Raw genomic sequence first — 26,706 nt, 5'->3', positions numbered from 1 at the left:
AGAATTCCATTGTGGGTGATTTGGAAAAGTTTGAGAACATCACCTAACAATTACTAGTTGTAATCCTATTTCTTTCTAGTGTTCAGTAAAATACTGAATGAAGGGGTGCTTTTGTTTATCCTAAATATTACTGAGAATTGGATTCAACTTATGATTCCTGTTGGTTATTTCTGTGTTCCCCCCCCCATTCCTGCCCCCCCCACCAGAATTGGATTGGGATGGTGGGGTGAACCCCTATAGCAGCACATAGGGAATTTGCCAGTAAATGCAGCAAAACATCAGCACTCATCAGCTCAGTCCCCTCCCAGCCCCCTCCCAGCAACCTGCATGTTTATAAAACCCACCAAGTGATAGCAAACTTCCAAGCTAACGTAAATGAAATGAAAGTAGTTGCTTGGTCCAAGCAGCAATTGTTGCCACATACAACAGGACTGAAAGTCATCACCACCCAGATTGTGTCTATATCAAGAAGCCCTATTCCCTGTTTCCCCAGAGAATTGATATAAATAAGATGGGAGGAATCACGATACAACTGGTTGATTAAATACCCGATAGGGTCAGGCAAAGCTACGTTAAGTCCACTGTCTCTGTGGTATGCTTTTGGGAATGGACATGGAGTGGAGATTTTTGTGCAAGTCTGAGACTTCATACATGCACAGCTGAAGCAAGCATGAAGAGGGGACAAAAAGCAGCTGTGAACCCACAGAACTACACTTGTGGAAGAAGTGTGGAAGAGGGTCCTGCCTATACGAGACGGAGACAGCTGAACTCAACAAGGGCGAAGTACGTATCTGTCATCAACCTCAGTAACACTGTCCACAGGCAACAGGTGCAAGGCAGAAAATTGCTCAGTAGCCAAAGCCTGGTATGTCTCTAGGCCATTTGCATTCCCAATATTTGGAGGGCATCTCATTAGTAGATTAACAGGTGTGAAAAATAAGAAAAGAGGTGCCATTCCTGGAATATTGCTGACTGAACTAATTGTTTCATGTGGCTTCACGATATGACCTGGGGAACACTGGCTAAAAATATCAGCTCAGACATGCCTAAGGAAATGAACACCAGCCCAGCCTAGGAGGGACCCTCAATTTAAAAAACTTAAAATAGTAAAGACCCCTACTCTCAGTATAGATGCAAGGGCTGATGGAGTAGATGTCATAGAGCAGGGGTCGGCAAAGTTTACCTCGCCTGGGCCGGTTCACTCCAGCAGAGATTCCTCCGTGGGCTGGATTGCGTGTGCGCATGAATGCATGCGCCTGCGATTTCTGGCATCTGCGCAGACACAATTTCTGGTGCCGACAGAAGTGAGTCCCCACGCCGTGCTGGTTTAGTGCAATGTGCGGGGACTTGCAGAGCAGGCGGCTCAGTTCAGGGGTGGCTCGGGGGCAGTTAAATGACCCCCGTGGGCCGCTTGCGGCCCATGGGCCTTAAGTTGCCGACCCCTGTCATAGAGCATGTGGAACATTACAGATGTTCTGTGCTATTTATTTGTCAGCATAACGTTTCCTGCAAACCCTAATTCTTTACAGCGAAAGAGCATTGCATTGTCTCCATTTTGCAGATGTAAACCTTTCTGAGAGCGTACACAGGAAACCATCTTTCACACACCCACACTACTGAAATCAATAGGCTCTTGAACCTGTGTAGAGTGATATGCAACCTTATTGAATAAAAAGAATAAAGAAACTCTTTTAGCTCCTCCAACTAGCGCCACACTTGCTGGACCATCTTTATAGTTTAGGCTAGACAAGTTTTTTGAAGCACACTATTTTCCCCTGTAATTAGCTGTGGTCCACAGCAGGAGGGACAAAGTTGTTGGGGCAATGGGAAATCTTTAAGTAATATATATATTACTACTCCCTCACCCAGCCTTGCAAGCACAAACAAGTGAAACTATGGAACATTAAAGCCAAATCACAGAGAATGACATAACACAACACAGCCTCCCTGCCGTCCCTGTTGCACTGACAGATTGCCATTTAACTAGCAAGCATGGAGCAAGTGTTCCTGTTCCCAGTCACCAGTGAGGGACAAGGTTAACATTTTAAGTGATGGAATGCAGTGTATATATTTCCCCATGCCAAAGACCCAGGACTCCAGCTCCACCTTTCAGAACACTTAATTTCAGTGATGGAATACACGGTGCGTACTTTCCAGGCTGTGAACTCTTGACAGCTCCTCAGATTAATACACCAGAGAGATTTGCTTTCCCCTAGCCCTCCCCTTACCCACCTGAAGGGAAGCAAAATCACATCTTCAGAGATGTCAAAAGAGGGAGGAGGGGCTGGAATTGGCTTCATTTTTGTTGCCAAGTTGCCTTTTTTTCAAGGAATGTATTCACAGCCATCTGCTCCAATTCTTCCTAGAGGAGTGGCCACCACCACATTCTTGCAACAATAGAAATTATTATTTCCTTAAGGACACAAAAATATTTACAGAAACAAACAAAAGTTGATTATCTTTAGCTCTTAGGGAAATGTTTTTTGAAAAAGTGATTTCCTAGTGAAGAAGCAATTAGGAAGGCGAACAGAACCATAATTTAAAAAGACGAAGCAATTCCTGCGTCAACCTCCCACACTCTCCAAGTACGTCTGTATACCTTTGGGCTTGTTAACAGAAAATATAAGCAACAGATACATTACAGACAAAATATGCTTATGTCTTTCAGTGCTCTGATCTATACAGGATGCTCACCAGGAGCAGCAAGGCTGCTAGCGAATCCTTCCAAAATTATTTGGAGCAGGCAGTTTGTAAAAAGCATTGCCATAGTCATCACTATCTCAAACATTGTTTTAAAGCTGGTTTGGGCATCTTGTCCTGTGCTCCATTTGATGTTCTGCTTGGCCTTGTGCTCAAGAATTTTCTGTTCCGTGCAGTCTGAGGCAGGCAGGAGCAAAGGTGGGGCAAGGCTTAGCCCCTTAGCCTGATGGATCACAGTTTGTGCAGGTCTGTTTCACTTGCTTCTAGGATGTCATAGAATCAATGCACAACAGAGATCCCGCCTCTGCCACACACTTTAGCACATTAACATAAACAGGTTGGAGGAAGACACCAACGAATGGTTTGTGAAAGAGTTAAGATTTGCAGGGTGCACTCGCAAGTCATGTCCTTCAGACTGCTTGACGCAAGACAATTTTCCAACATGTTGCTATGGTGTTAAACTTGCATGTGGTCATTTGGGCATTATTATTATTATTATTAGGGACGCGGGTGGCGCTGTGGGTAAAACCTCAGCGCCTAGGACTTGCCGATCGCATGGTCGGCGGTTCGAATCCCCGCAGCGGGGTGAGCTCCCGTCGTTCGGTCCCAGCTCCTGCCCATCTAGCAGTTCGAAAGCACCCTTAAGTGAAAGTAGATAAATAGGTACCGCTTTATAGCGGGAAGGTAAACAGCGTTTCCGTGTGCTGCTCTGGTGCCGGTTCGCTAGAGCAGCTTCATCACGCTGGCCACGTGACCCGGAAGTGTCTGCGGACAGCGCTGGCTCCCGGCCTCTAGAGTGAGATGAGCGCACAACCCTAGAGTCTGTCAAGACTGGCCCGTACGGGCAGGGGTACCTTTACCTTATTATTATTATTATTATTATTATTATTATTATTATTATTAGTCTGTTTTTTATTTTAATGTCAGCATAGGAAACGTTCAACATAGGGGCATAATATTCAGAACTGTCATCTATGTACTATTTCCAGTTTGACTCTAAAAGGAACTATTGTAAGATCTAGGGGGGTGACACTAGATTTATCAATCAGCAGAAAGAAATCTCATTGCTGATTGTGGTGGGGGGGTGGCGGCAAGCAATTGTAGCTCCATATAACATTATTCAGGAAATACTTATTGTGTATCATTTTTGTGACGACAATAGACCAGTTGGATTAATAGATCACAATGAGTGCTGCGTACCTCATTAGCTCCCCTGTTGCTTTGTTTAGTGCCATTGTTGTTGGAGAATTTGCCACCTGGATACAACTCTAATATACCTAGGGCCCTAGAATTCCACATAAAACCAAGGGAATATTTCTCGCAGGGGATGGGGTAGGACCAGTTCAAGCAACTCATGCTTAGGCCCCGATTCTAGGCCTTGCTTGTGTAGACAAATACTCCACTGAAGTTTATGGGACCCTTTTCTTTCAAGGACTGGGGTGGTTATGGCCTCAAAGTCTTCCTTTCAAAATCAAGCACACGACAGGATTGTACCTACAACACAGAAAAAAGGAACATTTTCTTCAAATCTGCACTAGTGCAGCCTCCTGGGCTCTAGTGGAAGTTGGTCTGGTGTGTTTGCTACGGGACTGATGAATGACACACTCTCCTACCAGCCATTATTGGATAAATCTATTTACACAGAAAATATTGACCTGGACCAGTGAAGTGGGACTGGAAACAGAAAACTAGCAGGCCCCAAAGGTAGAAATGCATTTCCAGCCAAGAGTGTTAGCAACTCAAGCCCATAAACAACAGCACTATCATTAATTACTCAGACAGGGGCAGCTACAAATGCAGCAGGAAGACTCCAAAGCCAATGTGGAAATAGTTCTGCTTGCTGATGAGCTGGGGAGGGGAGTGGGCAGGTCTAGGTCACCATGAGCCAGTTCCTGGGCTGAAGAGGCTCATTTGCACATGGGCAGAAGCAAAAGGGAAATCTAAATCCTGGATGAGGAAGGGTGGGAAAATTCACTCAGTATGGAAGTAAATAAAGCATCTTCGAGACCCAGGAGGTAAGGCTTGTCATCCTAGAGGTAATTAATTTATGAAATAGAACATCGTGGGGGAAGATAAAAACTTTGTTGTGTGAGACTGTAAAGAAAGTGGAAGATCCTTACTTTAACACACTCTTCCCCTTTGCATAGACGGCAAAGCCTGAATTCAGAAACCAAGATAAAAATTCTTCTGTGATGTGACTGGCTGGTACAGTGGTACCTCTGGTTACGTACTTAATTCGTTCTGGATGTCCATTCTTAACCTGAAACTGTTCTTAACCTGAAGTACCACTGAACAGCTTGGTAGGTTTCTGGATGAAACATCGGCTTTGGATCCATTCCAGTCCGGCTTCCGCGCTGGTCATGGGACCGAGACGGCTCTGGTCGCCCTAACAGATGATCTCCGCAGGCAGCTGGATCGAGGCGGGTCGGGGCTGCTGATTCTTCTAGATCTGTCAGCAGCCTTTGACATGGTCGATCACGAACTCCTGGACCACCGCCTTGCCGACGTGGGGATCCAGGGCACAGTCCTTCAATGGCTGCGCTCGTTTCTCTCTGGTCGGGGACAGAGGGTGGCGCTTGGGGGGGAATTGTCATCACGCCACTCCTTGGTGTGTGGAGTGCCTCAGGGTGCAATTCTCTCCCCGATGCTTTTTAACATCTTTATGCGCCCCCTCGCCCAGCTTGTCAGGAATTTTGGGCTGGGTTGCCATCAGTATGCCGATGACACCCAACTCTATCTGTTGATGGATGACCATCCTAACTCGGCCCCAGACACACTGACCAGATGTCTGGAAGCTGTGGCTGGATGGTTATGTGGGAGCCGGTTGAAGTTAAATCCTTCGAAGACGGAGGTCCTCTGGCTGGGGCGGGACGATATGGGATCGAGGGGGCAACTCCCATCTCTTGCGGGGGTGCAATTAGTGCCAGCACCGGCCGTTAAGAGTTTGGGTGTAATCTTCGATACCTCCCTCTCTATGGAGGCGCAGATTACAGCTATAACAAAGGCGGCATTTTTTCATCTCCGCCAAGCTAAGCAGTTGGCCCCTTATCTCTCTCGTCCTGACCTAGCCACTGTGATCCATGCGACGGTCACCTCCAGACTGGATTATTGTAACTCGCTCTACGTGGGGCTGCCCTTGAGACTGACCCAGAAACTCCAGCGGGTGCAGAATGCTGCAGCGAGACTCCTTATGGGGTCTTCGCTGCGAGAGCACATTCATCCAGTATTATACCAGCTGCACTGGCTCCCGGTGGAGTACAGGATCAGGTTTAAGGTGCTGGTTTTAACCTTTAAAGCCCTATACGGCCTAGGACCCTCGTACCTACGGGACCGCCTCTCCTGGTATGTCCCACAGAGAAACCTACGGTCAGCAAATAATAACATCCTCAAGGTCCCAGGCCTCAGAGAGGTTAGGCTGGCCTCAACTAGAGCCAGGGCCTTCTCGGCTGCGGCTCCAACCTGGTGGAATGCTCTGTCACAAGAGACTAGGGCCCTGCGGGACCTGACATCTTTCCGCAGGGCCTGCAAGACAGAGTTGTTCCGCCAGGCCTTTGGTCAGGGCGCAGCCTGACTCCCTCCTCTGGCAACCTGCACAAAATCTTGCTTAATCGGTTGCCATCAATTTGATTTTAACTAATTTTATAATGAAATATTTTTAGAATGTATGATTATTTGATTGTTTATTTGATTGTTGTTAGCCGCCCTGAGCCCGGCTTCGGCTGGGGAGGGCGGGATATAAATAAAATTTATTATTATTATTATTATTATTATTTAGCTAATGGGGCCTCCTGCTGCTGCCGCACCACCGGAGCACGATTTCTGTTCTTATCCTGAAGCAAAGTTCTTAACCTGAGGTACTATTTCTGGGTTAACAGAGTCTGTAACCTGAAGCGTCTGTAACCTGAAGCGTCTGTAACCCGAGGTACCACTGTACTAATAACTAAACAGAGATCAATAGCAAATGGCATTGCTGGTTATTTTAAACAAGTGTATTAAACTCAGTTCCTATTTACCTGCCATTGACTTTTTTGCTGCTGTATAGGCTCTCTGCCTCGCAGTCCCTCTTTTCCTCAGAGCTCCCTCGTCTGCTGTCCACTCCCTTTTTGATAACAGCTTATGGCTTACCTGTCCGACACCCATTTCCCTTTCTCTCTTAAGTTTAGAAACAAGGTGAGTAAGAGTGGGGAGACATGACTGAGGTGTGGGGAAAGTAGATAGGCCTTGTCAGTGCTATTTTTTCTAGGAAAAAAGGTGCCGGAACCAGTGTGGTGTAGTGGTTAAGAGCAGTAGACTCGTAATCTGGTGAACCAGGTTCGCTTCCCTGCTCCTCCACCTGCAGCTGCTGGGTGACCTTGGGCCAGTCACACTTCTTTGAAGTCTCTCAGCCCCACTCACCTCACAGAGTGTTTGTTGTGGGGGAGGAAGGGAAAGGAGAATGTTAGCCGCTTTGAGACTCCTTAGGGTAGTGATAAAGCGGGATATCAAATCCAAACTCCTCCTCTTCTTCTTCCATGAAAAACCTCCCTTGTTCTCTTATAATGGCAATGGAGCCTACCCGAGAGGTGCCAAAACAGAGTTCTGGTGAGTTCTGGCTGGGGAAAAAGCCCTGGGCCTTGTTATTACAATAGAACTTGGAACCATTCAACGAAGCTGCATGCTGGAAGATTCGGAACAGAAGACAGTATAGCTAAACAAAGGAATTTTCTACCACAAGGTATTTGCCGGCTGAAAGCATAGCCCAGTACATGGTTCCATCTGAGGTGGGTGGGCTCATGGCAGCTCCTTCCAGCGCATGCACATCTCAGGAAAACATGGCTAACCATGATGCGCAAACTGAGCCATTTCAACAGAGCAGCACCATGCCAGACAGCATTAGACTTTGCACTTTCTCTTTTCTATTTCGATATGAGACTTGGCTGTCAAGGCTTTCTCTTTTGCCCCCCATCAACGAAAAGAAAAAGAAAAAAAGGAGTGCCTAATTTGCAAGCACTAAGCATTCCATTTCCAGTGCAATATCCTGTTTCAGTCCTAGCACAGCAGCAACATGTTTCCTTTGGCTTATCTGTATACATTATCACTGCCATAATGCATCATGGCCTGGTTACAGAATCACCCCGTGTAAAATACGCAGTTTTAAAAGCAGGCATAATTGCATAATGCTGTTCAGTCCGGAAAAATAAATGCAGGAAATAAAGTCACCTCCATCTGATAATGTAAGCTGCATAAACTCTGCAGTATTCAGATCAAGCACAGCAGTTGCCCAAAACAAAAAGGGAAAGAAAACACTTTGCAGGATTTCTGTTGTCAAAAAGGTTTAATTTTAAACAAAGTAAAGCAGAGAAAATAAATAAATTTAAGGGGCAAAGCTGTCAGTAAACAGCCTTTTATAAAACAACCAGCACTAGGGTCTCCATGTATCCTACTTTACAGAGTTCTCTGTTTAAAGGTGTTCTCTATCCAAAGCGTTGTCCATCATGTAGCGAGAGCAGAGGCCATAGTCATCACCATAGTGAGATGTACTGAATTTTCATTTAAATCATAGCAATTATTTCTAAATTTCCACCCAGGCATATAAATTAGCATATGAAATTTGTATGTGAATCTGTGTGTTCGTTCCCCCCTCTTTTTGCAGTACACAAGGGGCTACTTTAGGCTGCACCTACTCTAACTGAGACCGCCCCACCACTTCAAGAAAAGTGTCCAGAGTGCTATATTTATCTTGTGAGGTTTTACTTGTTTAGAAGGGAACACATGAACTCATGTCGATGTCATTCTTATTTTGACAGTAGCACCTGAAGGCTCGCACCTGATAGCTTCAGGCTCTCACTGTCTTGTGAAAAGAAACGGTAGAATACAACTCCTACGTCCAACACATTTAGAGTTTACTATGGGAGTGGAACTCGCCTTTTAACTGGGGTTTTCTTGTATTTTGGCTTAAGCGTGCCACAGTAAACCAAAGTTGAACCATTTCTCCATTTTCATGTTGCAAAAAAAACAAACCAACCCCGGGTCCTTATGAAACAAAACAGTAACCATTTAGCATATGCACCACAGTTCAGAGCTTATATAAGCCACCTTTAGAAACTTGTGAAAGTAGTGATGGTACAAGCGTTTGTTGGTGCTTGGCTCACGGCGTGTGGAAAACCCAAGACCAAGCTGAGTAGAAGCATTGCAGGGGGTTGGATGAGATGACCTGCAGGGTCCCTTCCAACTCTACAATTCTATGATTCTAAGCCCCACAACTTCCAAACCACATGCCTTCACAATACCCCCTAAGGCATCCATAGCACCTTCTGTGCCAACACACGCTCTGACTCCTGCCTTCTCTGCTCCTGAAATGGAGAATAAATGGTCGGAGCAGAGATGAGAGGCAATGGGGAGTAGTTCTTCCTCTCTTCCAGCAACCTCACACCACCAGCATCAGAAACACTGGACCTAGTAGATTCTAGCAGGGCAAGTCTTTTAAGATCTCCAGGCAGTCTTGGCTCCGAAACTGCCCTGATTTCCCTGGTGGATGACCTTTGCCAGGATTTAGAGAGGGAGAGTGTGACCTTGCAGTTCATCTTTCAGTGACCCCTCGATACCACCAACTATGGTATAATTTCTGTTGCCTTACGAGATGGCATTGTTGTTGTTGTAGTTTAGTCGTTTAGTCGTGTCCGACTCTCTGTGACCCCATGGACCAGAGCACGTCAGGCACTCCTGTCTTCCACTGCCTCCCACAGTTTGGTCAAATTCATGTTGGTAGCTTTGAGAACACTGTCCAACCATGTCATCCTCTGTCATCCCCTTCTCTTTGTGCCCTCCATCTTTCCCAACATCAGGGTCTTTTTCAGGGAGTCTTCTCTTCTCATGAGGTGGCCAAAGTGTTGGAGTCTCAGCTTCAGGATCTGTCCTTCCAGTGAGCACTCAGGGCTGATTTCCTTCAGAATGGAGAGGTTTGACCTTCTTGCAGTCCATGGGACTCTCAAGAGTCTCCTCCAGCACCATAATTCAAAAGCATCAATTCTTCGGCGATCAGCCTTCTTTATGGTCCAGCTCTCACTTCCATGCATCACTACTGGGAAAACCATGGCTTTAACTTTGACTGAGATGGCATTATAGGGCACTATTCTTCACTACTTCCTCACATTCCTGGAAGATCAGTCCCAGCAGCCAGCTGGATGCTAAAAGACATTTCCATTTCATGTCTACATGAAACTGCTGGGAAATGTCATTCAGGGGTTGGGTTGAAATGCAGACAACAAAGAGCTTTACTTCTCGTTTCCACCATCTGATCCTAGGAAGGCAGTGGGAGTGTCTGGTGTTCCTGCAGGAGTGGATTGCAGGAGCAGGGGGCAAAATCTAGCTAAGATGGAAGCGCAGTCCCTCAGGGTTGGGGCAAGAGTGAATGCTGCCTAGAGGAGGAAGTTTCTGGGTACCTTCCTTGGATGCCCAAGTGGTAGGGATCCTTTTCACCAGCCTTCAGCTGTTTCACCTGCTGGGCCTTCTCTGGAGAAGATGCTGCTGAAGATGTCTACCTCCAGGGTGATTTACTTCAGTGCTGTGGGGCTGCTTTTGAAAACAGGCTAGAAACTTTAATTGGTGCAAAGTGCCCCTATTTTTCAGCACCACGCAGAAAGTTTTTTTGTTTTCCCAAGTCTTTTAACACCTCTTCATGTCTTTTAACATTATTGATTTTACTTAGTCTCTGAAGGATAATGGCAATTTGGCCTTATTTTTTTCACTTCTGTAGCTGGGCTCAATTTTGCTGGATTGGTTGCCAGGCTTTTAATTTGTGTCTACCTATGTTGGATTTTATTGCTGGATTTTATCTACTACAGGGTTGGTTTGAATGCTTGATGGGTTTACTGAGTTCTTCATTATGGTTGTTTTCAATTTTGTGTCTTATTTTATTTTGCAGGTTATGTGGAGAATATTTTTGATGCTCAGAAAATGTGTCCATATGAACATGGATCTCTGTTCCACCTGTACTGGCTACCTATTTCTTCCCAGACTCAATTTAAAGGCCTGGTAAAGGTAAAGGGACCCCTGACCATTAGGTCCAGTCGTGGCCAACTCTGGGGTTGCGGTGCTCATCTCGCTTTATTGGCCGAGGGAGCCAGCGTACAGCTTCCGGGTCATGTGGCCAGCATGACTAAGCCACTTCTGGTGAACCAGAGCAGCGCACAGAAACACTGTTTACCTTCCCACCAGAGCAGTACCTATTTATCTACTTGCACTTTGACGTGCTTTTGAACTGCTAGGTTGGCAGAAGCTGGGACCGAGCAACGGGAGCTCACCCCGTCACAGGGATTCAAACCGCTGACCTTCTGATCGGCAAGTCCTAGGCTCTGTGGTTTAACCCACAGTGCCACCCGCATCCCAAAGGCCTGGTACTGACCTTTAAAAGAGATTAGGACTAGGTTACCTCAGAAGCCAAGAAGCCACCTGCTGCCATAGCAATTACTTAGCCTTGAGATCAGAGCCAGAAGACCTGCTTTTTGCTCTGTCAATATGAAGAAAGGGTATAAGAAACATGCCTTCTTTTTGGCAACTCCCTGCTTCTACAATTTTTAATGACTTTTGCTAACTTTTTAATTGCAGGCCCAATCACGGGGAAGCTCTATGACGCATCTGCCCACACCTGGCTTCTGGACAGAGTCTTCCCACTGGACTTCTCTAGCGGGGTACCCTGTGATCACACCATTGGGGGTAGGGGCGTTGCACCACTTCTCTCCACCCCAACATTCAGCTAAGGTTTCCACCCAGTGCCTTATCCACCAAAAGGTGTGCCAGTTTGTTGTGAGGAAGGCAAAACCTCCAAACAGGGCTAAACTGTTTGCAGGCAAATTCCTTTCCGGCTCCAGTAACGTGTTATGGGATTAAAATTGGCCACAACTTTATTAAATTCTCAGATGTAGGAATTGGCTTAGGCATTGGGCGTTTATCCCTCCCAGTCCACAGCCGGGGATCCGGGGAATATCAGGATTATCCAAAGTGTGTGGGGATTGGGCTGACTCTGGAGAACGTCTGTTCAAGCAGAGAGCACGCCCCCACCATTTTGCGCGTCGTAGGGGAGAGCATTGACAACCCATTGGCATATGGCCAGTGCCTCCCCTCAAAATAACCACTTTAACGGGGAATCCTAAGATCACCGCCACAGGGGGGCTTCATGCCCCCCCATTGAGGGAAGATAGACTAAAGGAGCCGACGGAGGATCAACAGGTAAGTTACACCCTCTATTGTGAGTGTGGGCGATCCTAACTCTACCTGGCCAAATCCCTTGCCAACGCCCCCCCCCAGCCAGGATTGGCTGATTGAAGAGGCTAGGCGGAACCTCCAGGCATCCATCTCAGAGGGGCGGTGAAGCCAACTACCTTCCAGGGGGTGTAGTAGTCCCCCGGGGGGGGGGGCTGCGTGCGATCACACAAAAAACACCCCCCAGTTTATGCGGGGAGCAGTCATTCCGGCTCCAGATATGGCAACCAGAATGAACCATGTTGTTGTTGTTGTTGTTTAGTCATGTCCGACTCTAAGTGACCCCCTGGACCAGAGCACGCCAGGCACTCCTGTCTTCCACTGCCTCCCGCAGTTTGGTCAAACTCAATGACCAGCCTCAATGAACCATAGCAAGATCAGTTGGGTGGTGCAAGGAAGGAAAAGGATAGCATACAATTAAACACAGCAGGCATTCTATTGCCATGAATGAAAACACAAAGCACAGCATAACGGGAGGGCAGGAGGGGCGCTCTTCAACCAACTGTGACCCCACCACCGGCGGCACCAGCCTAAATAGCTGCCTCCTGATTGGTGGATAGGCTTGGCGGGCTTTCCCGCCCTCCTTTGCATACGACCATGCGAAATCCCCAGAGGCCGGCCACAAAACGCAGAGGCCTTTTTCCTGCAAAGGGAGGGGGCCTGGTGCGCCACCATCACCATCACTGCCCACCCCAAGACTGGGTAAGCAGCCATTTTCAGCTGGGTTTTAATGTGTGATTTGTTGTGTTCAAGCAATTGCATTAACCGGCTGCTTTTAATCCCTGTATTAAACAGCAATGCCCGTGCATGGTTTAGTACAGCTGCACTGGTGTTTTTATTGCTTCATTTGATCTTATGTCAATTCTATTTTATTTGCTGCAAGCCACTTTGGTTGTTCTAAGTGGAGCAGCAGGATAAAAATACTAGCAGTAATAATCAAATACAGCCACCTTCAAACAAATCCTAAAAATTAGACCAGCCCAAGAAAAGGAAATAGAGCATGATTATGTGATCAACCTAGGTAAAGGTAAAGGGACCCCTGACCATTAGGTCCAGTCGTGACCGACTCTGGGATTGTGGCGCTCATCTCGCTTTATTGGCCAAGGGAGCCGGCGTACAGCTTCCGGGTCATGTGGCCAGCATGACTAAGCCGCTTCTGGTGAACCAGAACAGTGCACAGAAACACCGTTTACCTTCCCGCCAGAGCGGTACCTATTTATCTACTTGCACTTTGAAGTGCTTTCGAACTGCTAGGTTGGCAGGAGCTGTGACCGAGCAACGGGAGCTCACCCCGTCGTGGATTCAAACTGCCGACCTTCTGATCAGCAAGTCCTATGCTCTGTGGTTTAACCCACAGCACCACCCACGTCCCTATGTGATCAACCTACTACCTGATATATAACTGGAAATGGGTTTATCCCATGTCAGAGGAGATAAAAATAGGTGCTCTCCATTTATTCAGTTCAGTTTGAAAAACTTAAATTCTACACCCTCTTTGGCTAAAATCACCACTAATGATCTCTGACATTTGATATTTAACTAATCAGGGCTAACAGCTCCAGCACCAAAACCACCCAGAAGTCAACTAGAAATATTTTGCCTAGCAGTAAGAGCAGCTGACAAAATTAAAACAGCAGCAGCAGGTGATTTTGTCAGGGAAACTCATATGGCCCCCTCTCTATTGTCCTTTTAGGTTTCCATTAAGTGATATTGTGGTTGCAATGGTCAGGCAATACCTGGGAGGCCAGAGGTGAACCTCCCCCTTTATATGTACCTTGAAGACCTAAGGTGCTGGATAATGCAAATAATAATAATAATTTGGAGTTTATGTACATCAATCCATGATGTCTTATCAATTATCTGAAGGTAGCAAATAAAAAAGGAATAATACAGCTATCAGCGCCTTGTACACAGTTCCCCATTTTTGCCCAAGGCTTAGCATATGGCAACCTTTCCTGACATGCCTGCCTGAACTTTATGTCCAAACTCCCAATGATTGTCAGCAGAAAAACAATGGCTGAAGCTTTCCATATCACAGGGGACAGAGGGAGTTTTATGTTAAATCTGCTTGACACAGCTTTAATTCACTTCAGAGTTGTCATTATTTTGTTCATTAATTTATATATTAAGGTCTTTCCATGCTGCTCCATAACCAAAGGTCTCTGGGCAGCATACATTTAAAAAATGGTTAAAACACCACAAACTTGGATCCTAACTTTCCTTCTGTTTCCCATCTCCCCTTGCAAAGAAGGACAAGCAAATTCATCCTGATTATGAGCATACTGAGCTAAAGCGTTTTCAGAGTCACAGGACTGAAAGCACAATACAGCATTATTCAAAATCTATCTCTCTCATACGACTGCTACAACCAGAACCTGCCCCAAGCCTAACCTGGTGAGACAGAGAGAAAGCGCTAGCAATTTTGCTTATCCTTCCCTTACAAGTCAGAGCTACTTTCATCACTTATTTATTTATTTCCCGACTTCCTTTTTAAAAGCAAGGTCCCTTTTCTCATTTAATCTGACAAAGATTGTCCTCTTAGAATGACCTTTCTCCCCACCCTCTCTCTTTCCCCTTCCCCTACCCCAGGCTATTGCCCTCATGGCAGTAACTAGATAACACACTCTATCAGAGTTTAAAAAAAAAAAATCATTGGAAAGGCACTAGCGCTGATAGTGGCATCAATCCTAACGTGACACGGGCCAGGGTCAACCATTTATCTCTTCGCATTGCCTGTGGTAACAGTGGCAGCCATGTTGGCTTTCTCTTCGCAGCTTAACAACCTTGCAGAAGGCACATTTGTTCGTAAAGATAACATCTGCACTTAAACTTGGACTTTCAGTTGTTGCTGTTGCTGCACACTGATCACACAGGACTTACTGTTCTCCTGGGGTGGGAGGTCATTTAATATAATTTTGAAAGACGGCTGTCCAGATATTGAGAAGAATGAGGCGATACGTTCAGAGCATAGGTTCAGAGAAGCCTACAAAATATCACTGACAAACATCAGTGTAAGTATGAAGACCAGAGGGCCGGCTGCTTCCAACTTCAGAAGTACTGCTGGGGGACTGGGGGTCAGATAATAAACTTTGTAATGACTCGTCTTTTCCCATGCATCACCAAGCAGCCAGAGTGATTTAAATGAGGCGCCATCCATGAAGGACGTCACTCCTGAAAAGGGAGGCTCAAAAATGGATTTTGAATTGCTTACAATGGGGGCAGGGGTTACAAAAGGGACATAGAAGTTTGCCATACTTTATGAAAGAGGCCCAGGGCACAGGACAATGATTGCCATGTGTCGCCATCTGTAACAGGTCTAGCAATAAACAGTCAAGAGTAAATATGTGCATAGAAGGAGATGTCAGCAAGAACCAGCTCTGGACTGACTGATCTTACGAGACACGGTGAAGCAGTGGTCCTTTTGAGGGGTGGAGTGTGTGGGCGGAGCAAAAAAAGAAAATACAAACTTTGTCCATTACCCTTCCCACATTAAATGGATATTTATTGGACTAAATAAGAAGCATAAGCAGGATGAACATCATTCTTTAGGTTTGTTTTAAGATTTACAGAATTGAAAGTGGCACCAGATGCACCCATATCCCCCCCCACTTCATGTTTTTCTTATTTAGAGAATGTGGTTTTGAGCATGGTTTGCTTTCTTTTTTGGCTTCTGCACTGCTCCCCATTTTTTATTTAAAACTTTCCCTGTCAACAGAGAGACCTAAAGCAGCTCACAGTGCAAACACCTTGAACACACATCAACAGGAAAGACGGGTCAAGTTTCATTCAGAGTAATTAGACCCACAGCAGGTAGACAAAAATATCTGGAGGAAGGAGTTTCAGTTTCCCATTGAAAAAGGGTGCACCAATACTCTGGCCACAACCACTGCTGAAGTTCAGTTATTTCCACAGCTGCACAGCCACCACTGAAGTTCAGTCATACCAGTGGTTGTTTAATTAAATACTTAATGCCTTTTTCTCTTTTGTGGAGAGAGCAAACTAACCACACAATTCAAATCAAAGATCTGCTGAGATGAGAGCGTTTGGATTCAGTCAATTTTGGGCTTTCCCAATTGAGCCAGAGATACAAAAGCATAAGACCCTCAACCCCAGCTCAGCCAGGTGTTAAGCCTCAAAAAAGGGTGATTCTGGGGGCATGGGAGAAGAAGAAATCGTGTCCTCCTCCCAGAGAGAACGCATTGCGGTGAGATCAACAAGACTGACTTCACTGCTGTTGTGAGTGGGAGCGATTGGATAGCCGCAACAACCTGACTGGTGGTTCCTCGGTTGCTGGGGTAATTCTGGCCAATGGGATCATTTTATGCATTAACCGGGCGACCTACGGTATCTATCGCTGCACATTGTGTTGAGCTTCCTCTTTTCGCCTTGTGCATCAGATCACCCACCAACCCTTCCTATATTTAGGGTTCATTATGACCTTCCTATGCCATCATGGGTTGTCTGTTTTGGGGACAGGGGCCCAGTAGGAATTTTCCCATTTGGCTGATTGGCTGGTGCCATTGGGTTTCGCCTGCCACGTAGCAAATTGTCACAACTTTGTAAGGTTTGGCAGTTAGGCATCGGTTCAATGTGGAGTGGAGGGGAGGTTGTCACACCTGCCCCTCCAATGCGCGAAAGGTATTCCGTTAAAGGAATCCAGGGGCTTGCCTTGCTTTTGTCCAATCCCCTTCCAGAGCCCCTGGGAGCATTTGGAGTGGGCTTGAGTCTGAGCCTGGCACAACGCTCCCCCAGAATGTTTTCCCTTACTGACCTCTGCCGGAGTCCAGTCGTCAGTTCTGCCCTGCTAAGGTCAGTTGCAGTTAGTCAGGAACCAATGCCTAAGCAAACCACTCACGATCTGTAATCAATAACACTGTAGCCAAAATTATGCCAATAACCTTAAATTATATTCTGTGTCAATTGTGTTTTTATTTATTTTTTGGGGAGGACTAGGGAACTTAACACGCAACAGGGCAAAGAGAGACTTGCACCCATGGCCTATTTAGCTCACAAAAAGGGTGGTGTAAGACAAATGCCTCCTGAACAGAATATGGAATAGGGATTATGCCCACTTTCAATAGTTAGGGTTGCTCTGTTAGGCAGAAGTACATTCAGTGCAGCACCATGAACTGGAATGGTTAGAGTTATCAGCCTGCGTGTTCCATAATGGTAATCTCTCAAGAGACTGGATTGCCACAGATCCAATGCTCCACCAGCTCGGTTTTCCTGCCTTTGGCTTCACATACATGGCATCTGCCCTAAAAGATGTATTCATACCACCTATGGTGCCAGGGGAGTAAGGAAAATCTGTACAAGGGAAACATTGTTAAAACAGCATGCTTGCATGATGATTAGGTCTGGTCTAGTGATCTGGAATAATAATCTGCAGGCTCACTAAGCATAATAGGTTCAAAGACATCCAAGCTTGGTCAAAACCTCCCATAAGCCCAGAGAGAACATCAGCATCTCGTATTGAGATGTTTTCCCCATCAGCATGTTTACCCCATCAGTGTCTCGGTGGTTGACATTTCATTAGATATCAGAGGTATAAGTGGACAGGTTATTCCTCTGGGCTTCCCCAGCCCTGTATTCAGAGTAGCATTTAGCCATGAGCTAATAAGCCACCAGCATCTTCCTTTCTAAAAAGGTTGAACGGCATTATTTACAGAAGCAGACTCCCCAGGTTAATCACAGGCTAAGTTGCACATGCAGTGGATTCCAAAAGGAATACTAAGAGGTTATGTATTGCACAAATGAATTCATTCGTGGATGATCATCATCACCACATAGCCTAATAGTAGACTTAGATGCACATGGTTGTCTATATTAACTTCACCATGGTAGATGGAGCTGAAAAATAGTGACTGTATGGCAGCTACGTACAGGGCCAGCCCACCCATGAGGCAAGAAGGGGTGACTGCCTCAGGAGGCAGGAGCTGCAGATTTGGCTTCCAAGGAATGCCTTGCCCCCTGCTGCTGCCACAGGCCACCTCTACAGTGGCCTCTTGCTGAACTGGAGGCGCTGCTAGTCTCTTCCCACCCTGGTTGTTGGTGGGAGGGGGTCAGCAAGGTTTACCAGCCACGGGCTGGATCACTCCCATGGAGACCGTCCGTGGGCCGGAGTGGTGCAGCGTGATGCCAGAAATTGCGTCTGTGCATGTCCGCAGCACCGGAAATTGCTTCTGTGCATGCCCAGATGCTGGAAATCACACACAGCAATTTTCAGCGTCTGGACATGCACAGATGCGATTTCCGGCACCACTCTGAGTCCCCGCGCCACACTGTGCTGGTTTAGCGCAGCGCATAGGGGACTCACCAAGTGGGTGGCTTGTGGGCCAGTAAAACGGTCTTTGTGGGCCACATCCGGCCCACGGGCCGCACGTTGCCAACCCCTGGTGTAGATCTTTATTTCCCCCTTTGTTCCTGATTGTAGATCTTCACTCACCCCTTCTTCCCTGGCAGGAAGAGAGGGCCGTTTTGTTTTTCACCTCAGGTGCCAAAATGTCTTGGCCCTGGCTCCAAAACGGAGCAAGTGAGATACGAGAGGGAGGTGTCAGCATGCTCAAGGGAACACTAGGAATTGAAGAAGTAGAAAAACGTGCTCAGTGGCCACAGCCTGTCTGTTGGGGTGGGAAAGGAATATCCTGAAAGGTGGCACAGTTGATGAACATGCTGACAGGAGCATGGCAACATTTTGTTGCAGGTCACACTCGTCAGCATATATTTCCAGCACTCTAAACAAGCTTGCGGAGAAGGGGCAAAAAGCCTTGTTCCTAATGAAATTCTCTTTTTAACCTGCAATCGTAAAGTTATGCACATGCACATGCAAAGACATATTAGATCAAGGCTTTAATATAATTCTGGCTCCACTCCTCAAAAAGAGCAGTGTATGTCTCTGTAGATAAGACAGCAGAGCTTCTTTAGTCAGCCTGTGTGTGACTGGGGCAAACCCTTCACAGATCTCTCAAAGCCATCCACTGCCATCTGGTTCCTCCCCTCCATGTTTCTGGCTTGAAAAAAGCAGCAGAATTCCTAAGGATGCAATCTCGTTTTTTGCATAATTTTTGGAGGAATTTTCAGTCAAAAAGGTGGGGTGAATATATCCTGGATTAGAGAATTGTGGAAGGGACCCTGAGGGTCATCTAGTCCAACCCCAATCTAGTGCAATGCAGGGATCTCAACTAAAGCATCCATGGCAGGTGGCCATCCGACCTCTGCTTAAAAACTGCAGGACTGAATTACAGTGGTGCCTCGCAAGACAAAAAGAATCCGTTCTGTGATTCTCTTCGTCTAGCGGTTTTTTTGTCTTGCGAAGCAAGCCCATTGAAGGATTAGCGGATTAGCGCTATTAGCGGCTTTTAGCGGCTTATCTGCTGATCGGATCAGCTGATAAGCGGCTTAACGGCTTAGAAAAAGGGGGGGAAGGGAAAAAAACCAGCAGGAACTCGCAAGACATTATCGTCTTGCAAAGCAAGCCCATAGGAAATTCGTTTTGCGAAGCACCTCCAAAACGGAAAACTCTTTCGTCTAGCAAGTTTTCCGTCTTGCGAGGCATTCGTCTTGCGGGGCACCACTGTACTGTGACGTGCAGTAGATAGGGCTGCCTAAGTGCAGAATGCTGTAGTTAGGCTGCTGATGGAAAGAGACCACTATCAGCACATGACACTGGTGTTAACAGACCTCCAGTGACTTCCTGTTTGCTGCTGGGCCAGATTTAAAGATCAAAGTTCAGGGGCTGTTTATTTTTTAAAAAAATATATTTATTGGTTTTTCAGATTAAAATTTTACAGTCGTATATCGAACACAGATCATAGAAACAAGAATCCAAGGATTCTCCTGGACCTCCAGCCTCCCCTTTGTAGGCCCAATTATTATTAATCATTTCCTCCTGCATCTTTTATGATGATCCAAATCTTTGACATCTCCGTTATATCCAAAATTCACCGTTAAACTACAAGTGATATTCCAATCCTACTAATGGTTTTAACTGCTTACAATGGTCTTTAAGATAGGTTATAAATTTCCCCCATTCTTTATTAAATTTTTGGTCTTTCTGATTTCTGATTCTTCCGGTCATTTTAGCCATTTCGGCACAGTCCATCAAGTGCTATTTATTTCATTTATATTCAGCCTTTCCTCCCAAAGGATCCCTGGGCAGCAAACACACCCGCAGCAAAAAACAAAACAAAAAAATAAAAAAATTAAACATTCTAAAAACTGTTGCATTTAAAATGTATAAAAGCACTTTTCCATCCAGCTGTTTCAGAGCTTCCAGAAACAGTGCCCTTCAGCCATCAGAGACCTGGGTAAACAGGAATATTTTCCAATTCCTCCTAAAAGTCAATCATGAAAGGGAAAGAAGCACCTCACTGGGGGAGGGGAGTATTCCACAAATGGGGAACCACCACTGAATAGGTCCTGTCATGGGTCAAAAGCAACCAGTGGCAGGACCATCAACAAAGCCACTTCCGCCCTGCAGAGGCGGTGGTGTTGCAGGCTTCACATGCGCAGAAGAGGGGAGGAAGCGCCACCACCTGCCCCACATATTGAAGGATAAAGGATTCAGGGAGTGTGGCCCCTGTCAGAAGCCTATGGAGATGAGGGCCTAAGGCACGCCCCCTAGCGGTGACCCCGGGGGAGATCCTAGTTGATGCGCATCAGCAGGACTCCCCCTACTGGTGGTTAACCCTTCCTGGACTTCAAGCAGACGGGCTGAAGCCAGATATAGTCGGTTAGGACCAATGCCACGCCAATACCGCTCATCACCTGTAACCAATAAAGTTGTGGCCTTTTTTAGCCCATTAACCATAATAATTGTGTCATGTGTCTTTATTTCCACTGGGGGGAGGTGGGAACTTGCCACGCAACAAGGCCCTGAACAACTTAGGCCTAGAATAACTTAAGGACTACCCCACCATATATGTCTCAAGTCAATCACTGAGATCATCTGGCAAAGCACTATGAGTGGTCCTGTCTATGGAATTCCCTCCTATTAAAGGAAATTTAACATATTAAGGCAGTTTTATTTCAGGGGGGCTTTGCACCATAAATGCTATTCTAATGTTCTATTTTCTGATATATATTTTTTAAAAACCTACATTTTAAATTTTGTATGCTGCATGCTTAGTTTTTTGGTAAACTGTTTGAGACATGATATGAAAACAGGGCATAAATGTATTGGAATAAATAAATATAAAAGGAGAGAAGCAACCTGGAAGAGAGATTCACATGTGACACAGGAGCAGACAGAATAGGACAACCCAAGTGCTTGTGTTCCCCATCTCCTTCACATTAAGATGCACAAACACAAAGCTATGTCTGTAAGTGAAGTGTGTGCATCTTAATGCAGACAATGTTATGAAAATCCCTATTTTACTCATGAGGACATATGCCTAAAAATGCAAGTTACTAATTTGTCCCTTCCTGCCCTACGGGAAGGTCGCTTTCTAAACTTGGAGACAGGAAAATATTTTTAGGAACACTTAGGGGGAGAAGGAAAAGAGCTGGCTTTTGGAAACCATCAGATCTGGGAAGGTATGTCCAGAAGCCAAAATCAATGTTAAATTGATTCCGATAAGAGTGCGTCACAAGAGTCTGCATGCAGATAACGGGAAAAGACCAAGCAATGAATGCTCAGGAAATGGGTGTCTTTTCCTAAACTTTTCTCTCTCTTTTTGTAATTATCTGTTCTGCATACTTTCCTGACGGTATTCCTCCATTTGTTTTACTAAACTAAAGCACTGTATCCTCTTCTTCACTCTACTGGCTCTTGAAGATCATTAATAAAATACTGAATATTTGAGGTCCAGCTGACTAACTTTTCACAACATGCCTCAAGCAGTTTACTAAAAAACTAAACATGCAGCAAACAAAATTTAAAATGTAGATTTTTTAAAAATCAGAAAATAGAACATTAGAACCACACTTCATAAAATCATAGAATTGTAAAGGGACCCTAAGTGACACCTAGTCCAAACTCATGTAATGAAATCCTCCAAGGAAGGAGCGTTCTCCACCCCAGAGTCCCTTCCACTGTCAAACAGCTCTCACCATCAGAAAGTTCTTCCAGATGTTTAGTCAGCCTTCATGTTTCCTCACACATTGGCAATACAGCCAGCAGCAGCCCACAATCTATGGGGCATCCACTCTTCTCTTCCACTGCTGCTCTCAACACTGCCAACTCCATTTCACCCAAGTCTCATCCATCTCTTACTATATTTAGCATGAGATGTTCCAAATCCCATCTAAGCCGTCGGACATAAAATTCCCTCTTCATGCCACAAGATATCCTATCAAAGGTAAAGTGTTGCCAGAAATCCATAGTCATTGTTCAAATCAAGCTTTTGCCTTCATACTGAACTACAATGCAGATCATACAAGTCCAATGAACTTTTCAATGTGCCACCAATCTGTCAATGAGTTCTAAAAGATGCACGTGTCTATTTCCTTCGTCACTTATACCCCCTCACACGGGTATACTTTGCCTGGTCAGAATGGAGCGCAGAGCCAGGAGGACGATGCTAACACAGTTAATCGTCCAGCTCAATGTGAGGGCAGGGTTTCAGTGCTAAACCTTTGCGGCAAGCTAGCATCCACTCCAGAAGAACAAACCACCTCCTATTTGTGCTTTAATAATAGGTTTGTGTGCTTATTCTTTAATACACAATAATGTGCGCTTATTTTTAGTAGCACACACACACTTTAATATGTACACCAACCATACTCCACAGCCTGCCCTCTAGGTACTTTAACACTGAAAAATAGTCAGCATTCCCAGCACTTACATAAATGAATTAAATATTTTGAAGGAGAAGAGATGAAAACGTTCACAGAAATGCATCTCTAAACTTCCCATGCACAAAATAGTTTTTTTTTTGGGGGGGGGGTTATAAGGTGACAAGGCAATAGTTTTACACTTTGACATCCCAGAATCACAAAGTAGAGATCAAATTTTCAACTGAATTAATTATTTTCTTTTAAGCCAACAAGGTTAAGTGTCTATTGATAATACAGAGCTTGATGCTCAATATATGTAGAGGTGCATTAAATCCTTGGGGTCCAGTGTGCAAGGGTGATGTCCCATTACTTCCCTGACATTTTGCACCTCTTGCTAATAGCACCATTATTGTAACCCAATGTACAAGATGCCATTAATGCAATTCTCTGACTGGTACCATTATTTCCAGTGGAAAGGTAAGGCCAGTTTGCATGACATGATTTAAGCCTCTACAAGGAAGCATGCATATAGCACATGGTGTCATAAATCTTAGCAGGGGGCTGTCAACTAAAATGGAAACCTTTTATCTGACCTGCCCCTTCCCCCATACATACTCACATACATGCTGCTTGGGTTTCAGTTAGCAAACACAAGTTTCTTTAAGCCACAAATAAGCACAAGGCAGTCACTTAGGTGGCCTAGTCATGGGCAGAAGAGAGTGTTCTTCTATGAACAGAAAGGACCTGCCATTCAAGGTAAAGCAGATTTTATGATCAGGAAACTCATGGTGCAAATCAGCCAGGTTCTGGGGTATGATTTAGCAATAATCTCCCCAAGAGCCCATCCAGAAATTATGTTTCTGCTGTTATGGAGTTAACAGTATTACAATAGGGAGCTATGCGGGTTGGTAATATAACTCTGCAAAATACAGAATTCCTAAATTGTCTCCAAATTATTTGACATGCAGATGGCGCAAGATAACCCAGAAAAGTATTGGCGGCCTGGAAATAGTGAATAGGGAAAGTTGTATATGCAGTTATTCATCTCTGATAGCTCATTCACACATGCCTTTGATGCTACATTCAACAAGTTGTGAATGCCTGGATAGCTTAGTTCAGGGGTAGGCAACCTTAAGCCCGGGGGCCGGATCCAGCCCAATCGCCTTCTAAATCCGGCCGGCGGACAGTCCAGGAATCAGCGTGCTTTTACATGAGCAGAATGTGCCCTTTTATTTTAAATGCACCTCTGGGTTATTTGTGGGGCCTGCCTGGTGTTTTTACATGAGTAGAATGTGTGCTTTTATTTTAAATGCATCTCTGGGTTATTTGTGGGGCATAGGAATTCATTCATTTCCCCCCCAAAAAATACAGTCCGGCCCACCACATGGTCTGAGAGACGGTGGACCAGCCCCCTGCTGAAAAAGGTTGCTGACCCCTGGGCTTAGTTGGTCAGAGTGTGGTGCTGATAATGCCAAGGTTGCAGGTTCGATCCCTGTATGGGACAATTGCATATTCCTGCACTGCGGGGGGTGGACTAGATGACCCTCAGGGTCCTCCAACACCACAATTCTGTTATCTATGACCTATGAACCAGCCCGTGATGATGGGGAGAATCTGAACATTCTTCCAAACAAGACTCTTTAAGAAACTATCACTACAGGGAAGAGAGATTGCTCAGTTGCTTCTGCTTGTGTGTTTTTCAAAATAGTCATACCCTACCCTTTTCCTATTGTTCAAGGCAATTTACAGAAATAGTAGACATGTGACACAATTGTCTGCATCTAATGTAGCACTAAGGGGAACCTTCCATTAGTGCAAGGATTTCCTCTTGCATAATGGAACATTCCCCCCACTTCCCCTCTCAATCTGACCTGGGTCCCCCCCCCACAACCCCCCAGATCAGATCTGGGAACTTTGCAGGGCATGTCTTGCAGAAGGAGGAGGGATCCTGTTGTGCTAGCACTAATCCTGGCACTAGCACAACTATTTACTTGAATACTTCCTATTAAAACAGTGGCATACTGTATAAAAGAAAATCAATAAAAGCCAGCAATGAGTTTAAAAGCAGCTGCAGTTTTTTTTTGGGGGGGGGAGCAGCACGAAACATAACAAATGCCAAATAGGGGGGAAGTTGGGAGCATGCAATTACAGTAAAAGGTAAAGGGACCCCTGGCCATTAGGTCCAGTCATGGCCGACTCTGGGGTTGCGGCGCTCATCTCGCTTTATTGGCCGAGGGAGCTGGCGTACAGCTTCCGGGTCATGTGGCCAGCATGACTAAGCCGCCTCTGGCGAACCAGAGCAGCGCATGGAAACGCCATTTACCTTCCCGCCGGAGCGGTACCTATTTATCTACTTGCACTTTTGACATGCTTTAGAACTGCTAGGCTGGCAGGAGCTGGGACCGAGCTCACCCCGTCGCGGGGATTCGAACCGCCAACCTTCTGATCGGCAAGTCCTAGGCTCTGTGGTTTAACCCACAGTGCTACCCGCGTTCCTTGCAATTACAGTAGGCAACACTAAAAACCAGCTGCAGCAGGCCAAAGGTCTTCCTAAATGAGAAGGTTTTAATGGTGCGGTTGAAGGCCACCAAAGACGACTCAAGACTCCTTAAGTGGGGAATTCAAAAGTTTAGGCACAGCAGCAGTGATGGCCAACCTTATCCCAACCAAATATGGATTTGGAACTCAGAAGAGGGTCTCCACAGATATCTTTAAAAAACAGGCATGCTTTTGTAGGAGAAGCTATTTCTTATCTCCACCTCCTATTTAAGGTAAATAAATATACGCAACATTAGAACAAAATAAAAAAATTCCTTCCAGTAGCACCTTAAAGACCAACTAAGTTAGTTCTTGGTATGAGCTTTCGTGTGCATGCACACTTCTTCAGATACCGTATGCACACGAAAGCTCATACCAAGAACTAACTTAGTTGGTCTTTAAGGTGCTACTGGAAGGAATTTTTTTATTTTGACTATGGCAGACCAACACGGCTACCTACCTGTAACTGGAACATTAGAACAGATTATTAATTTGCACTGAGGAAAAGTCAATTGAAGTAATTTTAAACTGACCAGATGTTAATCCTAGACTGAGGGACAGGGAGACCGTTAGAGCACATTCAAAGCACATTTTCCCCCTAAAAGAATTTTGGGCACTGCCAGTTGTGAGGGCTAAACGTTAGTGCCCAGTATTCTTTGAGGGACTGCATGTGCATCAAGTGTGCTTTAAAGATTAGCACGTACACAAGATGCCAACCAGTAATATCACTTTATTACCATATTTTCCGTGTATAAGACGCCCCGTACTTTTGGGGATCCCAAATTAAGAAAAGGGGGGGGGGAGATGGCCCAGAGTTGTTGAGCTTTTTGGGGGCAGGATTGCCAAAGTTGTTGAGTTTTTCTTTGGAGGGGAATGCCCCAAAAATCACTCACCCAACGCTGCCAATCGCGCACGTCACAGGAGAAAATAAGCACCTGCCCGCTCGCCACCAGTAGCAGCCAATCGCACACACAACTGCCGCAGCGGAAGCCAATCCACAGCAGCCTTTGACACAACCACCAATCAGCTACCAAATTGACGCACCAGCAGCCAATCCTAAGCAGCCCTAGCAGCAGCCAACAATCACCCACCCAATCGCCACTGATAAGCTCCTGCTCGCAGCTGCAACCAATCGCCCGTCCAGCATATGCACTCTCTGTGTATAAGACGCCCCTGATTTTTAACCTTATTTTACAGTTAAAAAAACAACCACGTCTTATACACGGAATAGTACAGTATTTCACAGTCTATGCACTAGCAAAAAGATGTAAGGGAGCAAGCAACTGGAGTCAAGTAAAATGTTATTTATTCATTTATTTGATAGGAGAGATACCTTACATTACATTTACACTACATTTGCCTAAGGAACACCACCAAATCTAGTAAGTTCATACTCATAAAGGTGATTTTTTAAATAAAAAAAGCATTCACACTGCCACACACAGACTATAGAGCCATATGGACGCACTGTTAAGACTGTATTCACGGAAGACAATCTTACTCAGCCATGAG

The 26,706-nt window shown here is 45.5% G+C and overlaps 1 protein-coding gene across 1 annotated transcript in view; it reads right to left on the bottom strand.

Annotated features, from left to right (window-relative positions):
* Positions 1-26,706, bottom strand: part of PKHD1 (PKHD1 ciliary IPT domain containing fibrocystin/polyductin) — a 253,117-nt gene that overhangs the window by 156,177 nt on the left and 70,234 nt on the right. The window lies entirely within an intron of this gene.

Source organism: Podarcis vaucheri, assembly GCF_965113315.1.
Source record: "Podarcis vaucheri genome assembly, chromosome: 3".
NCBI lineage: Eukaryota > Metazoa > Chordata > Lepidosauria > Squamata > Lacertidae > Podarcis > Podarcis vaucheri.
Note: the sequence above shows the minus strand (reverse complement) of the source record. Positions and strands in the feature narration are given on the sequence as shown.